At 36.5% G+C, this 4,983-nt stretch overlaps 1 long non-coding RNA gene across 2 annotated transcripts; it reads left to right on the plus strand.

The window, feature by feature from the left end:
* Nucleotides 1-1,454: 1,454 nt before the first annotated feature.
* On the plus strand, nucleotides 1,455-3,043 carry LOC107046443. 2 transcript variants are annotated; one of them, XR_001461558.1, is made up of 2 exons: nucleotides 1,455-1,485; nucleotides 2,871-3,043. It is a non-coding gene; the product is annotated as an uncharacterized LOC107046443 (long non-coding RNA). The 2 variants fall into 2 exon arrangements; XR_003783183.1 differs by lacking the exon at nucleotides 1,455-1,485 and adding an exon at nucleotides 1,985-2,064.
* Nucleotides 3,044-4,983: the final 1,940 nt, after the last annotated feature.

Consider the following 4,983-nt stretch of genomic DNA (forward strand, 5'->3'; position numbering starts at 1 on the left):
ATTGATTTGATTTTTATGATGATTATTGAAAATTTCGAATTTTTCATGAATTTCCCTGAAAGTGAACTTTCTGATGGTTTCTTCAAATTTGATGTTTCAAATTCATTCAAGTATGTATTAATGAAATTTTTTTATTAATATTTTATCGAAGGGCTGAGGGGAGAGACACAATCGTAAAAAAGACAATCGATTGTATAGAAGGAAGAAATAATATGAATAATGATGATAGTAATATTCAACTAAGTTGAAAATCTGACAGAATTAATTGAAATGTTATTTAATTTAATAAAGTGAGATAAACATTGAATTATACGTATATAAAAAGGTGAAAATAAAATTAAAAATCTCCATAATTCAGGAGAAATAATAGAGATGGATTTTTTTCATTATTTTTCCGGAATTCCTCATCCAAAAATACATCGGAATACATGGTCAAACCATGGCGCCCCGGTTATCGTAATCGTGCCAACAAAATCACTGGACCCCTGATAAAACATGAAAGGATTTATAGAGAGGCAGACAGTGTCGGAGTGTTTCGTTGCTGAAATCTCTAAGCATCAGAAGCCCAATGCCCCCAGGAAAGGAAAATCCATGGAGATGAAATACTAAAAAAAAATCTCCCAATTCCCTAAAATCAGAATTAAAAAAGCTGGCGAAATCTCCGAAAAATGAAAAGACATAACTGGCAGGAGACGTTCGAGCTCTCCAGTGGACGAAATGGGCTGCCACAAAAGTGCTCGGACGAAAAAGCGAGTCTTTCAGATTTTCGATTCCAGTTGCTGCTAGATCTTGTGTTGATCAGTCAAACGTCACTAAAAAGGATTAGGTGACATACGCAGCTATGGAGAGACTCCAAAATTATGGGTGTACTCCGGATCTTCTGATCAAGACTCCTGACAATGTTCTTAGGAAATTAATTCATCCTGTTAGTTTTTATGAAATGAAGAAAATTATTCAAACCTTCTGAGAAGTTTGGAAAAGTAATGAGCTATTCGATCATTGTGAATAGTTTTCTGAAACTGTTGGTTTTAAAGGGAAATGTTAAAAAACATTTTTCAAAGACATGAAATTCTCTACAAAAAATGTCACTTCATGAATTTTTTTTAAAGCTATGTCTTTCATATATTTTGACAAAAGGAATATATCATCCTGTTTGGAAATGTTTTTATGAACAAGATTTGATCCTAATTTTTTTCTAATTTTTTTCAGCCCGAAGTCCAGTATATTAAGAAAAATCTCTAAAGTTGAATTAGCTGAAAACACGCGAGGTTCACTGAGAATTGAAGTTTTTGTAGCCAATAGTTCGGGGGTCCAAGTTTTCACACAAAAATCACCTGAGAGAATGCCGAGATTGAACTCCGCCTCTCAGGAGTTTCAGAGGGAAACGAAGAGTTTTGGGAATGCCCATGGCTCCAAGAGCTGACAAAAAATGCCGTCATCCACAACGCCCTCCTCATCGGGGGAGAGTATTGATGGTCATAGGATGTATTTTTTATAATAATTATATAGTAGATTCTGTCATTGAGGCCATGAAAAGCTTTTCTGGCGCGTTTGTGTGTTTGCAGTCCGAAGCAAAGTCAAAGATTACAACAAAATCGCCAGAAAAGTTGTCTGCCATCGACTGACGAACTTTTTTTTCGTTATCTAGTCCGTGATATGAGGCTTCATGCCCGTCTGAATAAAATTTTTTTTTGTAGATTACCGAGGTGTTTTCACTGTGATGAATATCTTCTACGTGAGGAGAAATGGTAAAATTTNAGTCCGAAGCAAAGTCAAAGATTACAACAAAATCGCCAGAAAAGTTGTCTGCCACCGACTGACGAACTTTTTTTTCGTTATCTAGTCCGTGATATGAGGCTTCATGCCCGTCTGAATAAAATTTTTTTTTGTAGATTACCGAGGTGTTTTCACTGTGATGAATATCTTCTACGTGAGGAGAAATGGTAAAATTTTCATATGATTTTTTTTAGCTCACATTTTGCTCTACAAAACAAAATTCCATGGAATTTTTCTTAACTGTCCCCACTCACGAGATATCCACCGACAACGGACCCTAGATGCGTAGTAGTTATCCTAGTTTGCCGATTCACTACAAATTTTCAATTCAAAAAAATGCTCAATGGGCACATTATTCGAAATTCCTTGAAGTTTTTTTTCTTTCTCAATTAGAATTTCATAATCATTCAATTTATTACTTTTAAACCTGAATAGACAATGGAGGAAAGGAAATCAAATGAAATGTTGATATTTAAGTATCATCAACAGTGTAGCTAACTGATAATGAGAGGAATATTTTTCTAATTATGAATGCCGAATAATGCGAAATAAGCAGCCATTAACGAGGCTTTCCGGGTAATAGGAAAGTCTTCAATGACTTCAAAGTCTTCTGCTCACGCTTGCTACAGTTAGTGGGGACGATATTCCAGGATTATTTGAGTAGCTCCAATAGATATTTACGAATTTTCATCGCCATTCTTTGTCGAAAACATTTATAGATGATTAAATTATGTTGATAATCAGTAACTTTAGGAGATTAGATAATCGATTTTTCTTTAATTTTTTCTAATTCATCAACCTTCAGAAATATTTGAATTATCTCGATTACGAGTGATTTTAGAACAAAATGTCAGAAGACCTTTTTTATAGAAAATGTAATGACCTCCACAGAATATACTTCGACATTGTCTCTGAACCCTCTAATTTCGAAGATATTCCAAAAAACATGGGATAAAATTGTTTTAATTCCATTTATTTTCATCAATTCCTCATGAATCTCATAACGAAAAATTCTGTATCACCTTAGCGAAAAAAAAGCCTCTCCCCAAACTCGAAATTTCACGAAATCATTCGACTTTTCAGCTAAATTGGAGGAGTGGAGTTGGAGTAAAACAAATAACAGCAGAAAAAAAATTGACGAAGAAGGCGCAGTTTAAGCAGGAGAGACCTATGAACAAAATCAAGGGTCAGACCAAAAAGAAACTAACAATAGAAATTAATAGAAAAATCTGTACTTTATTTTGTAAATAAAATCATTTCATATCAAGTGTTCTTTTTCATTATTCATTCAACATTAATATTTTACGCTACGAATCAATTATTATNGAAGATATTCCAAAAAACATGGGATAAAATTGTTTTAATTCCATTTCTTTTCATCAATTCCTCATGAATCTCAACGAAAAATTCTGTATCATCTTACCGAAAAAAAAGCCTCTCCCCAAACTCAAAATTTCATGAAATCATTCGACTTTTCAGCTAAATTGGAGGAGTGGAGTTGGAGTAAAACAAATAACAGCAGAAAAAAAATTGACGAAGAAGGCGCAGTTTAAGCAGGAGAGACCTATGAACAAAATCAAGGGTCAGACCAAAAAGAAACTAACAATAGAAATTAATAGAAAAATCTGTACTTTATTTTGTAAATAAAATCATTTCATATCAAGTGTTCTTTTTCATTATTCATTCAACATTAATATTTTACGCTACGAATCAATTATTATTTGTTGAATCTCGAGTAGAACAGCATGATTGATAAACGATATTCGAAAATTATGGATCGTGCATCGACTTTCAGAAGAGAAGTGGTGGGAAGTGATAGAACATTAAGAATGTTTTTTATCCTGTTCAGTGTCCCAATTATTTTGAGTGTTAGCAGGGGAAAAGAGCAAAAGATTTTTTGTGGGACGCTGTCCACATTGAGGATGCTCATGGAGACAGATCTCCTAACCGAAACCAACCAGCAGGTAATTGATCTCAGTCCAGCGATCCTTAGGGGGGCCACTCCACCAGTTGCGTCCTTATTCCCTCTGGTGTCTTCGCCTGTCTCTCCACCAAATTGAAACGATTGCAGATGCAGTGGACTTGCATGCAGATGTGGCCCACCTTGAGACCGCCCTGATGAATTAAACCCAGAGTTAACACTGGGTTCACTATGGGTTAATGGAACTTTCGTAGACTGTTTTTCTTCCTTCACTGGGTTTTCCCTATAAACCCAGAGTTGACTGGGAGTTAACTCTGGGTTTGATCGATCAGGGTGACTTTTCGAAAAGAGCAAAGTTCTCCGATTGTGTCTGGAATGTCACCTTTGCGGTCTCAAAGGAGGACTTTAGAGATTTTTCTTAATATACTGGACTTCGGGCTGAAAAAAATTAGAAAAAAATTAGGATCAAATCTTGTTCACAAAAACATTTCCAAACAGGATGATATATTCCTTTTGTCAAAATATATGAAAGACAGCTTTAAAAAAAATTCATGAAGTGACATTTTTTGTAGAGAATTTCACGTCTTTGAAAAATGTTTTTTAACATTTCCCTTTAAAACCAACAGTTTCAGAAAACTATTCACAATGATCGAATAGCTCATTACTTTTCCAAACTTTTCAGAAGGTTTGAATAATTTTCTTCATCTCATAAAAACTAACAGGATGAATTAATTTCCTAAGAACATTGTCAGGAGTCTTGATGGGAAAATCCGGAGTACACCCATAATTTTGGAGTCTCTCCATAGCTGCGTATGTCACCTAATCCTTTGTTTGACTGATCAACACAAGATCTAGCAGCAACTGGAATCGAAAATCTGAAAGACTCGCTTTTTCGTCCGAGCACTTTTGTGGCAGCCCATTTCGTCCACTGGAGAGCTCGAACGTCTCCTGCCAGTTATCTGTTATCTGTCTCTTCATTTTTCGGAGATTTCGCCAGCTTTTTTAGTTCTGATTTTAGGGAAGTAGTAAAAGGGCATTATTGACGAATTTCCCACGCTCCCTCCCCCCTTTTTCCGGGAAGTGCACGTGCACGTCCCCCCTCCCCCCCTCGGCGGCATGCCTTTGAAGAGGCCGTCGGCGCGCTGGGGGGCCCCCTGGGGTGCACGGCCTCAAAGTTGGGGTCCGAGGGTCACAGGAAGTGGGTGGTGGGTGGAAAATAGCCGCCAGATAGAAAATGAGTGGCGGGTGGAAAGTGGGTGGTAAGTGGGTGGTGGGTGGNGTGGGTG

Source organism: Diachasma alloeum, unplaced genomic scaffold (assembly GCF_001412515.2).
Source record: "Diachasma alloeum isolate Michigan unplaced genomic scaffold, Dall2.0 Dall_scaffold_01384, whole genome shotgun sequence".
Taxonomy (NCBI): Eukaryota; Metazoa; Arthropoda; class Insecta; order Hymenoptera; family Braconidae; genus Diachasma; species Diachasma alloeum.